Consider the following 13,304-nt stretch of genomic DNA (forward strand, 5'->3'; position numbering starts at 1 on the left):
GGCTTCAGAACTGTGTCAGTAGCTGTTTACTTTTGCGTGCGTCTGGGTTCGTGGAGATCCTGAAATTAAATTAATTTTAAATGGGCTTTAATTGCTAATGCTCTGGGCCATTGCCTTCAGCAAAGTCAACATCACAATCAGGGTTACCTTAGTTTGTCTCGCAGAGGAGCACGTGCTCGTTCGGTAAACAGTAAACAGCCGAGTTCTCCAACTTAAAAAAAAAACAAAAAAACAAACCAAATAACATCGAACCACAGCTATATCTGACAGCCTGGCTGTTATTTCTCTCTCTCAAAAAAAAAAAAAAAAAAAAAAAAAAAAAAAAAAAAAAAAAACCAGCCACTCTTGACTTAAGAAGGATTTTGAGTGTGCATAAAAAGATAATTGTTCGTCCTCGGAGTCTTGCTGTTTTTCCAAGGCAGAGAGAGGGACCTACTGTAATGTTATGCTATGTAAATGGTAAAGCGAAGCTTGAATCCTGACCCCAAGGCTGGCAGTCGGTTCTTAGCTCGGCATCGAGTGCTCTGCATGTGACCACAGAAATTGGCTTAGTTCTCAACACAGTGTCCCTTGTAAATTAAGGGCAATCAACTCCTGGTTCAAAAGTGAAGGGATAATGAGATAATGTTCAAAATGGCTTTTAAGTTTCTACCTATGGAGGTTGAAGGTGAGAAGGGAACAGGATGTCTGTGCTCCCCACTCCAGGGAGGAGGGGATAGCTGCCCGCCCCCGCCCTCGTCCCCAGCGGAATGTTCTATTCAATCAGAGGCCATCACTTGAGTGCTTTGATAATAATAAGCTCAGATTGACTGTAGATAAAAGCGAGGAAGGTTGATTAAGTCATTTAGTCCCCTGACAGTTTTGCAAGCCAGACAATTCTCCTTAGCATCCATCTTAAACAGGGCAATACGCAGCCTGGTCAGATAACGAAAAAAAAAAAGCCTTTCTTCCGCATATTCTAGGATCCTGACTTTTGACAAATCAGCACTAAATTTCCTTTGTCTCACGATACATGGTTGCTGGAGGCAGTCCACACGCAGGTGGTCTTCCTCAGTTTCTCCTCCCAGATGCAAAGTGCCCACACCGAACTCTAACTGCCCGTGGTCACAAACGGGTTAATCCCTTAATCAATTAAATTTATCACTCACTGTGGTAAGTGTAGGGATCCCCTAGGCGGAATATTAAATCTATGCCCCACGTTACGTCCTCCCGGTGTCCAGACGTTCGTGTGGGCAACCATGCGTGTGGAGGGCGCTGTTCAATGGAAAACAAATGGAAATTTGGAGCAAGAACAGCAACTATCAGTTCCTGGGGGTAAAAGTCAGGAATAGAAAAGTAGTATTTCTCCTTCTTCCTTTGTGAAATTCACCCCGGGTTCATGTGTAAGGCGGTTTCCAATTGTGTTCACCACCGACCCCCAGCACACACACATATGCTACATTAATGTGCAAATATGCATAAAATCGCAAGAACGTTACTTATTAATTAATCAATTTGTTACACGCGTCTAATGCTTTCCAGTTTCTTGGGGGGGGTGGTGGTAAACTGACTCTTCTTTTCTGTATTTGCTTATTTTCCTCAAAAAGTGTTTTGTTTTGTTTTTTTTAAATTTGCCTGTTTATAACTGTTTTATCTTCGAGCTGCGTTCGTGCCTCTCATTGGTCCACGGCTTACTTGTCTGGTTCACATGGCAAGCAGAAAAATATGAACGTGGGTGATATCTAAGGACACCCCCAGAGTTCAGATTCCATGGCTGTGGGCCAACCGTGCCACAGGTGACACATATATGCACTCAGACGCTTACACGAGCCTTTAGCTTCGACGGTGCTGTGGCTGGAATGTATAGTCAGAAATCACCTTTCTTTCGGCTCTTCCTTGAAAACAGACTGCACACAATGCCTTTCAGGAGTTGGCCATTACTGGGGACTTTTCCTAAAAAGGTAAAGAGGTTGTGTAGACATAAAGTAGTAAGAAAGAGAAAAACTACTCGGGAGAGGAAAACACGGCAGAGGGACAGAGAGAGCGAGGAAGGCTACTCTTTCAAACCCGATGGGCTCACTCCCAAACTTGTACTTACCGGTGCCGTATGTCATTGTGGTCCCTGTCCACTCTTAGAGGACTTGGCTTAAAACTGTATTTTCTTGTTTTGAATAAATACAGATCTCTGTTTGTTAAAACAACAACAAGAACAACAAAAACAAACAAACAAACCAAATGAAACAATGACTGGTACTTTGCTTCCTCAAGTGACCAGGAACCCCAGAATGGCCACGGGGAACCCTAGAATGGAGACCCTGCAAAGAGAGTGAAGGGGTTCTTCACGGTCGCAGCGCACAGGGCTGTCTGGACCTAAATGTAGGAGCACCAAGTCTTGGGATTTGAGAGCTGAAGGGGCCACAGGTTCTCCATTAGTTTCTTTACCCAGCCTTAGGCAATTGTAAGCACGGGGAGAACATTTTTGCCCACATCTTGTCACTGCTGTGCTCCTTCCTCACTGTGGCTGTGCTGCTCTTAAGAAAACAAAACCAGGAAAATCAAGCAGAAACGTAACTTCTGAGATTGTCCAGGCTTTTCTGGAACATTCACCAGCCAAAGCCCTGACCCAGACTGTGCTTACTCCATGGTTGGCGTAGCAGGCTCTACATATACAAGGTGACCCACAAGAACCCTATGCTACTACAACACTCAAGTGAGGCACCAGGGCATGCTGGGAAGAGAGCAGAGAGTAAGGAGGGTGGATGACATGACATCAAAGACTCCCGGCTGCCAAACAGCAAGAGGAAGCGGCATAAGAGGAGACAGGTAGTCATGGAAACAGGAGTATCAGCTCAGGGCAGTCTTAAGATATAAAAGCGTTTTGAGAAAACAGATATAGGCGGTATCTCATGGATGCTGTGTTAGCCACAGTACCTAGAGCAAGAGCAAATTTTACAGATGTGTATTTTTATATCCACCCTATCCCCCACTTACTCAGTCATCTATTATCTCACTGGTCCTACAAACATTCATGTTTAAGTAACTAGATAAATAAACTTAAAATAAATCTACAAATTCATCTCATGCCGGGGTGAATTCTAGGGTAGGAAGTACATTAAGGAGGCAGAAAGATTAGTGTGTCTTGGGGCAGGGGAAACATGAGAAAACTAGGTGGGATGTTTACATGAAGAGCAGGTTGAAGTGGGACAGAAGGTATTTACAGTGGAGATAATGACAGAGATTATGGCTTTGTTAGTAGTGACCGTGAATAGGGTCAGGGGTGATGATTGACAGGGAGATGATAATGGAGATGATCAATGGTGGTGAGAATGACGATAACGATGAGGATGACTTTGGTGTTGATAATGATGATTAAGGATGGTGACGGTGGTGGTGGTGATTGTGAAGGCTTGAAGAGGTGTCAAAGTCAATTATAAGGAGGGGATGATCAATTGTTGAAGCCCAAGAGAGATATCAAACTGTGATAAGAACAGGAGAGTGTTCTTTGCATTATTAGACTTGATCAGGTCAAGGGTGGTTGCGATGTCTTGTTTGGAAAGGACATTGCCTTCAGTGGGTTAAGGAGGAGAAAATGGGAGAAGGCTGCAGGGAAGACGTTTTGAAAGAGTTTGCCAATGAAGAAAAGTGGTAGATAGGTAAAGACTACAAAGGAAATGGTGTAAAACTAAGGTTTGTTTGTTTGCTCTGATTTCTCTTAGAAACCACTTTGCCTGTCTGTCTGTCTGTCTGTCTATCATCTATCTATTTATCTATCTATTTTTTAAACTTGAGACTATTGCCGACTTGGGCTTCCTTGTGCTGACTAGGGAGGGGGCTGTCCTGTGAGTGGAGGGCAGGCAGCAGCTGACCTGGACTAGACCTTTATAAGCCATGTCTGGGTGTTGCAGTCACACACAGCTCTAGCTAGATGGCTTCTGGAGGCAAATTTGTCCCTGCTTGGGGATGATTGCTCTCTGACAGACCCTGTGTATGTTTTCAGTGATGGAGAAAGAACTGCTGAAGAGGGAGGGAGGAAGGAAGGACTATAGTCTAAGGCCCTCCCTCCAGTCCCAAATTCAACGTGTTTCCCTGGGAGGAAGAAAAGATAGAACTAGGAGAGTTAATAAATGCTTTGTTTTATGAGTTGAAGAACAAATGTTGTCATTCTAAATTAAAAAGGGGCATTCAAGCTGAAAATTAAAAGAATAAGATATATTTGTTGTAACAGTTTAGAAGTCAGCATGCAAACTTTCAAGGAAATGAAGTATTTTTTTTTAAGGGAGAGAAATCATTAGTTGAATTAGGTGAATTAAAACAAGCAAGCAGTCTGAGTTGGTGAGTAGGTCTGGCGGTCTAAAACTTGTCCCTTGATGTAGGATGATCTTGTTTTGAAGGCAGACTTTTTTTTTTACGTGTTTTACTTTTTATTAAAAATACTTTCTCATGGGTATGAGTTTAAATAATTCATCTCACTCCCATCATCAGGTGACATTAGCATCATACTTGCGCAGGATGAGCCTTCTGGAGTCGTAGTTGGCCTTTGGACAAATAGTACATGGTAAAAACAACTTAGCAGCCGGCTTCTCTGGACAGAATGTACTTGTAAGCTCTAGGAGGGCAGGCTGGGTTCTGGGTTAGGTATACCAAATTCAGAAACTGGGGAATGTTTAACAGCATTTCAGACCTGAGGGAGATTACTATGATTGTTTTCATAAACATCATGTAATTTTCCAAGTTGCCATTTCAAGGGTGATACAGTGAAAATCCACAAAAGTACCCTGGCAAGGCAGCTCCTGCCTATAGTCTCAGAATTCAGGAGGCTGAGGCAGGAATCTTGCAATGAATTCAAGATCCAACCAGTCAATATAATGAATTCCACTGTAGTATTTGCTGTAAACGTATTGTGTGTGGGGAACGATGACATTTTCAAGGCCTCCTTATAGCTCGGTGAGCCACATATGCACAGCTTTACATGAATTTATCCTGAAAGACTCACAAGTGTAGAATTATTTTATGCACAAAGCTTATCTTTGGATATTCTTCTGCAAATGACTTTTTACCAGTTTCTGATATGACTTCAACTCTTTCGAGTATCAAACACACAAACTGAAATGTACTCAGGGTACATCTGGGTAGTCTCCGCCTGGCCATGGAATGGACTTGATTCTGGCCAAGACGCTTTCGTAATGGCTTCTTGGGCCTCAAACCGGTTGTTAACAAGTACTTCTCTTTGAGACTTGAAACGAAGAATGGGTGGGTCTGGGATATGGCTTAGTCACTTAAGTACTTCCTGATCAAGCATGAGGATTTGAGTGGATCCCTAAGTACCCATGGAAAAAGCCGGGTGGAAGTGTTGGCCTGCGATCTCTGTACCAGGGAGGCCAGGACAGCAGGACCCCTGGAAGTCTAGGGTCAGTGACAGGACCCAGTCTCAAAAAATAAGGTAGTGAGAGATTGAAGAAGACACCGGACACTGACCTCTAGTGAATGCACACATGTGCATGGACATTCTTGTGCACGTGTGTGCATGCACACACACACACACACACACACACACACACACACACATACACACAAAGAAGGGAATGAGTTTGGTCTGCAGATGAGAAGACAGTCAAGACTGCTTTAAATTAAGAACGTTTTATAAAGCTGGAGGGATGGCTCAGCGGTTAAGAGCACTGACTGCTCTCCCAGAGGTCCTGAGTTCAATTCCCAGCCACCACATGGTGGCCCACAACCATCTGTAATGGGACCTCTCTTCCGGTGTGTCTGAAGATGGTGACAGTGTACTCACATATATAAAATAAAACTTAAAAAAAAAGAAAGTTTGTTACGTTGCAAATTTGTTTGCCTTTGTGACACCTGAAAGAAAGCCCTTTGATCACGAATGCCTTATTAATGATATTTATATTATAAGGACCCTCCCTTTCTTTGCGTGACACACTCTAAGCTATTTCTTTCCTTCACTCTCATACTGGCTCTTGCTATGTAGCCACATTTTTCATGTATATTTCCTATTTCAAAGATTCAGCTACTACGAGCTTGCTTTTTCTTTGATTCCTAAGAGCCCAAACATCCCACCAGAACCTGCCTATTCTATTTAGCTTCCAAGAAAAGCACTGCTTCAGGGTTATCCTCACCTGTCCCAGACCTGTAAAAAAGGATGCATAGAAGTGATTTAAAACAAGACTCCATGTGTAGATAGAAGCTTCAGTGTATCCAGCACAAACCTTTCTCCACTCTCCGTCAACCGAACAAGGAATTGGCCCCAAGGAGCCTGTGGAAAATACTTTTCCAAGGCACAGGTGGGTGGGCCAGCAAAGGAGATGGGAGCGCAACCTTGGCTGTGGGGTGGTCAGGCAGAGGCCCAGCCCCCTCCGCCGACTCCCGTGGCCATGGGTACCACTCTTTCTCCACACAAAGACAATTTGCTTTTCATGTAGTAATGAAGAACAATGTTTAACAGACAAAGGAGCTTCTAGCTTACTATTGTGCTGTCTTTGACTGGCGCTAGATGCTGGGAAAATGGTAATTGACAGTGTGAATGCTTCTTTTTCCCTGCCTTACGGGTTATGGCTGAGCCCGTACATTGTACATTGCAGATGGGACAATAGTAAGCAGTGTGAGAACGAGCCAAGAGTGAATTACGACCTGGTTTTTTTTTTTTTTTTTTTCTTCTTCTTCTCCTGCCGGTCAAGAAACCAAGAATGTCTTCACAAGGTTTTTTATTTTGTGTGTATGTGAGGGACTCCTTAGCAATGTGCACTGCTGGATTCCAATAGATGGTTTTAGATTTAGAGTGTTTAAATCGATGTCTGAAAACCGCCACGGAGCTGGGAGAACACCTGGGCTGCTCTGCTCTCTTCCCCGGCACGCCGAGGAAGGCACAGGTGACGCCTCATTAAGCTATTTCATGCAAATAAAAACATATTGCAGGATTTCTTCTCCTTAACTACATAATCACTGAAACATGACTGCATTGATTAACGAACAAACTTTGGGAGGGAAGAATTCCGCATCTCCTGTCGATTCCCCCTGCCTTGAAGGAATTTATGATCCACGTAAATCTGATTTTAAAAAGTGGTGTGAGTTTGTCTTTCTTATGCAAAATAAATGAATAAAAGTAATCCCTAGTTCATCCCCCCCCCTCTCTCTCTGTGTGTGTGTGTGTGTGTGTGTGTGTGTGTGTGTGTGTAAAGACACTTACAATACAGGATGCAGAATCTGATGAAGAAAGATCAAATATCTCATATGGATGGAACCACTGGAAACCCAGAGGACTGATCTTGCACAGTAGGGCTACACGTCTTGATTGAGTGTTCAGATATTCTCACCAATGTTTTTCAGAGAGTGGCGTCGACTTTGCCCTGGAAGCCATGATAGAAGAAAGCCAGTGTGCATGGGGGCGCTTTTAGAGCTGGGGAACCATCCCTGACAGTGTCCGAGGAGTCCAACACAACCGTAAATAGTCTGGGACCGGGTTTACGAAGGGAGTGAGTCTGCATTTAAAAGTCCTTTGTGATATGATTTCTCTGTTTTTAATTTATTGAATTAAAGCCAGATTTATTCAATTAAGATAATACACTTCAAGGTTAACTACCATTTGCTGTTCATTTAGGCAAGCTATTGTATAGTTATGTAAATTTCGTGAACAGAGACACTACTGGAGTATCTTAATTACAAGCAAAAAGGTGCCATTTAAATATGAATTGGGCGAGTGGTTGCTGCATTTCCTGCTTCTGAGTTTTCTGTCTTCCTAAAACCTAAATGCCCAAGGACCTACATTGCTCCGTAAGATTTTACTCCCCACACCCTCATCTCCACCCCGTACTCCCCAACCCCCACTCCCCCACCCCCACGAAGGAAAAACACTCCTCTTCCTAACTCTTAAAGAAAGTGGAGAAACGTGGACCCGTGTTTTGTTACAGTGATCAATCTCTGAAAAGCAAGCTGTCCTGTTAGCCAATGGGAACCATTTCCCCAAGTGTTACTGACTTTAAAAAGGATCCCAGCTTACATGCGTTTGGTATGAATGTCCTCACTCAGGTTCTACAGACGTGCGACTTTACATCTTGAAATAGATGCTTTGAAACAACTCACTCATAATGTATCGAAACACACTGTTTTCAGAGTCTATCAGTGGTGTGTGTGTAACACACGTTGTGTACACACATACACACACATGCACACACACATGTACACACACACATGTACACACACACACACACACACACACACACACACACACACACACATTTACCGTTCCCCTGCATCTGCCGAGATGTTCGTTCTCAATGTACAACTGTCCTGACTACAGATGTGTTTAGTGAAAGTGACCGGTGACCTGACCCTTGCTGATTTTACTGAACCGGTTCCTGTGCATCTCTTGGATTTACTAACAGATACTGGGTTTGTCTGTCTCTGGGTTTTCAGATGATTCCTGTTTGTAAGAACAACCGAGAGATAAATCTGGCATTAATCAGGAAGAATGGGAGGGATTCGCAAATGAGTTCATGAAAACCACACAGGGTCCCCTAGAGTTGGTTCCCAGCTCCTGTCCCGAGCCTGGGACACAGGCTCAGCCTGGGAAGATGTTCCCAGAGCCCCCCAAGGTGGCTCCTGCCTGCTCCCCACCCCCCTAGGAGACCGAATCTCCCTATTCAGATAGCGCTTGCATCACCCTTCCCAACATGTTCCCACTGATACATTAAAGGAATTAATCGCTCATAATGATCTCAGCATCTGTTAACAGAGGTTCATACCTACAGGCTGGTGGCATGTGGTGGTTCTATTCAGGGATCAATAGGCAACCGGGGCAAAGGCTTTCCCACAACGCCTGTCTTTGCCTGCTGAAAGGGGTTGGTGGGGGGAGAGCTTGGTGCTGGCCATCTGCTCCCTGTCTTTCTCTGTGAGACCTTGACGCTGTCCAGCACAGCTCTGATCTGACTGCAGTCCCATTGGAATGTGGCTGATCTGAGAGCCTCTCAAAGCTGTGAAAGTGAGTCAAAAGGAGATGCCCATTGTCCGGCATGGCTGAAAGAAAATGATCACTTTAAAATTCATAACTCCCAGGTGCCTGCCATCTATTCATGGGAAAAAAAAAAACCCTCTGAACTTCTCTTCATTAAAGGGAAGGGCAGCCCTGCTAAAAAAGAGAGAAAAGGAAGTAGTTTGTGGGAATGTGTGGGGGGCTTTCAGGCTAGACAAATGAGGAATTTGGAATTTTCACTCCGCATTGAAGGAGCTGTGCATAGGGAAGCCCTAATTTTAAAGAGAGGGAGACAGAGACGGACCTTTCCTGGGGCAGTAAGCATGAATGAAGACCTTCTGAATATTTGTCCAGGGAAATTTAAAGATCATTCCGTCCTTTTAACTTTTAGTGCCCGGAAGGGAGAGAACTTTGCCTGGTTCTGATCAATATTCTAATTTCCACTCTTGTCCCACATAGGAATGGAAATTAGGTGTTGAATGGGAATTTAAGGAAGAATGGGAGTCTGGGAAATTCCTCCGTGCGCCACAGGCTTTCTGGACACAGCTGGTTTCCCAGGTTCCTCGGGTGTTTCTTAGACATTTAATCCGAGGGGTTACCCACACCCATTTTTTTTATTGCCTTGAACAACACAGGAGAGTAAGAAACCGTACAGAGACAACAGATCTCTGGGTGCAGACAAGATAAGATATAACGGGGTCGCCAGGTGTGGGGATTGGTCCTGGTGGATGTTGGCCATTGGTCATAGCAGAAAATCAATGTAGCATCTGCCTCACAGGAACTCAGATAGGATTTATGGGTTAATGGACGGAGGGGGGAACAAAGGTGGGGATATTGGTGCTCCTGCCCTGTCTCTTGAACATTCTTCATTTTAGACGATGACTCTAGCCTCAGAGGTGAAGTCGGGTCTTCAAAGTTGCCCAGGTCTCTCCACAGAAGCTGAGCTCTTGCCTATCGGCATTTTTCTTTCCCAAACTACGACCATGTCTCCTCAAGTCATGTGGGACTTAAGCTAATTTTTTGTTCAGCTTTCAAGTCTAATAGTGACGATGGCGATGGCGATGACGAGGATGAACTTTACTACTCTAAAGAATTTGGCAGTTTCTTTGAAAATAATTTATGAGCTATCGGGACAATTATGGTGGCCAGAATTCATCAATACACACAAAAAGAGTCATCATCTAAGATGAGGGATGTTCAAGTAAGATACTAACTTCTGACAGGAAACATGGCCGTGGAGCACGGAACTCTCTGGGGAAGAGGGGTCAAGCTGAATTCTCTTTGAGAGCAGTCACCAAATGCAGAAAGTGGAAGGGTAAGGCATTGAGGCATGGCTGTGGTCAACTGAGAGTCAGAGAATCGCTCCGTTGGTAACAAGGGCAAGCAAAACTAAACAAACAATTGAGATGTGTCTCAGGCAAAGCAAAAGCATTTAGGCAACCCCGAAACAAGGAACAGGATCGAACGCACTACCGTCCACATCTGAGGGCTGGCTGCGGCTAACTCTGCCTCGTACGTATTAAATAATAACAAGGTCTGATCATGGCACTCCTCTTGCCCTACCTAGGACTTCATTTGGAGTCTGCAAATGAAAATACTTGACCTGTTTTGACTTTTAAAATGTGGGGATTTTCAAGTCGGACCATTTAAAAGGATCCGTTTATTTATCGTTTGGTTGGAGTGGGGGCAGGGTCTCACTCTGCATCTCTGGCTGGACTGGAGCTCACTGTGTAGGCCAGGCTAGCCTCAGACTTAACAAAGCTCCATCTGCCCCCACCTCCTGAGCGCTCACATTGAAGGTAAGTGTCATCATGCCTGCAAAAAATAAAAATAAAAAAAAAAAACACTTCAGTCAATGATATATCATGAGCCTCTCACCTTACCAATAAAAGAATAATCTAACATTCTCTTATTCTCTGTGTGTGTCTGTGTGATGGGGTGTACATGTATGTATGTATGTTTGCATGTTTACCCACACATCTGTGGGGGTGCGTGGGTATGTATGTATGGCCTGCAGTTGATCCTGGGTGCCTTCCTCTCGGTTTTGCTAGATGAGTTAGGGTATCTTGCTGTACCCAGGGCTCACCATTTCTAGCTAGTCTAGGTGGCCAGCTTGCCTTGGGGCTCCCCTATCTCTGCCCCAGATGATGAGATTACAGCTGGATTGCCATACCTGCCCGGCTATTCACGGGGTACGTGGGCTCCTCCAGCTCTCCTGCTAGACAGCTGGGGCTTTACCCACTGAGCCATCTGTCCAGTTTCTTCCTTCAAAACTGTGTTAAATGGACTCTTACACAGATTTGACGATCTTAAGAACGTTTTTTTGAATGGACTCCTGCACAGCTTAAGAATGCTTTTGAATAAGTCCCAAATATTCTGAGAATCTCGGCTCTCTTCGATGTTGGATTTAGAATTATATGCACATGTCACATTTGAGTCACTGCCATGTCGGTTGAAGGAACATAGATCATTAGATGTTTGCTTAAAAAGCTTGGGATATTTATGTCTTCAGTGAAATATTAGCCTCTTCCCCACTGATAAATACGCCCCCTTCACCATTCAAACCTTATCATGGGCCGTGCTCACAAACACTAGAGAAGGAATATCTGAGAATCCCCCTTAAGAATGAGACGTAGAAAGACACTAGTTTAAATACTGATAGTGAACACAGGAAAAACACCCGCTCAAACAACAACAAAACAGTGAAACACAACTCAGAACCAAGGGCCAGACTCTCCTGGGGGACAGGGAAGGGGTGTGGGAGGCATGGGGGGTGGGGTGGGGGGTGGGGAGAACAGATAAGGAGCGTGACAACCAACTGCTGGGACTTTAGGTCCCAAGGATTTGCTGTGCTGACTTGCAGAGGAGCGCACATCTGGGAAGCTGTGGACAGCGACTGACTTCCAACCTCTGTCTCCCTGTCACATGACTTCTGACACTGGACAGCCAGGTTACCTTCTCATGTCCTTGTTTTCTAGATTTTTTTTTCCCTCTCTCTCTCTCACAGATATGACTAGACCCAGAAATGCCCATCGTTTCTAGAGGGAAGCTGCAGCCCCCTGCCTCTGGCCTCTTTCAAGGAACATTTCTAACCCTTTAAGCTATCCCGTTTTTTGAATTTCCTTTTAAACTTGACAACCGTCCTTGTCCTGAGTTCACACATCCTCAATCACCCGGGACTCAATTTTCCCACCTTCTTGTGTTCAAAATTAATAAAGTAGGGAGGGTTTTAAAAGCACACAGGAGAATGAACTGCACTGTGCTGCCCTCCCCCACTACCCCTCCCCCACTACTCTCCCCCAAGCCTTCCCTTGAGAGCAAGCACAGGCCTTGTAGGGTTAGCTGGCCCCTGGGTTTTATTATCTCCCCTCTCTTATTTATTTATTTCTTTTTCTCCTTTTTTTAAAGAACAGTGCAAGGAAAGCAAATGTTTACTAGGCGCGAGGGTTCAATGACTATTTTCCCCCCTCGAACAAATTAATCTTGTATAACCTGCATTAGAGAGGGGGAACTTTAAAAGGAGGAGGAAATGACCACTGGGGCCCCGATTTGGAGCTCTTGTGGGTCTGAGTTCACATTTGTACCAGCCAGAGATTTTCAATTAGCAGTGCCTTAGAAAAGCGGGGAGCCAGGCCTTTGTCAGTATCCTGTGCATGGACAAGAGCAAATAAATTGGAAATGGTCTTAGGCTCAGGTTCCTGGGAAAATGTAACAGGTGTTGCGGCTGTGCTGGGTGTGAGATTTATAAAAAAAAAAAAAAAAAGCCCACTCAGGCTCTGCCCATAGAATTCTTCTTTCTAGCCAGGGCTTCAAGTAGGAAGAAACTAATGACTTCATTACCATCTCAATTCTGGGAAATGCAGTTCCAGACCTTGACTCATTAGAGGGAAGGTATAGACCTTACAATATCAAAATGTTATTTAGGGCTCTGCCCTTAGTGGGGGGAGGCTAGCCCGAACAGAATGTATGTGACTCTGTGGCCGGGAAAATAAGAAAAAAGCCCAAGCAGGCAAACAAACAAACGAACAAGAAAACCCTCAACCAAGCCCATGCAGAAACTGGGAGGGAGACAGAGGAGGAAAAGCATCCTCTGTGCCTCACACTGTGAAGTTTTCTCCACTCTCGGTGAAAAGCCTCCGCTTCTACCACTCCTTGTCCTGTGCCGTGACACATTAAATGGCTCTTGTTGCTGCCCTACTTCTACTAGATTGTAATTGAGGATGAGCTGGAAGGTAGGAAAGATGTCAAATTTCCACACAATGGCAAAGGAAAGAAATCCCTTCGGTCCCTAATAGGACTTAACAGGACTAACTGTAGTCCTGCTTAACTGGTATCAATT

The sequence above is a fragment of the Rattus norvegicus genome, chromosome 17 (assembly GCF_021556685.1).
Source record: "Rattus norvegicus strain SHRSP/BbbUtx chromosome 17, alternate assembly SHRSP_T2T, whole genome shotgun sequence".
NCBI classification, from domain to species: domain Eukaryota; kingdom Metazoa; phylum Chordata; class Mammalia; order Rodentia; family Muridae; genus Rattus; species Rattus norvegicus.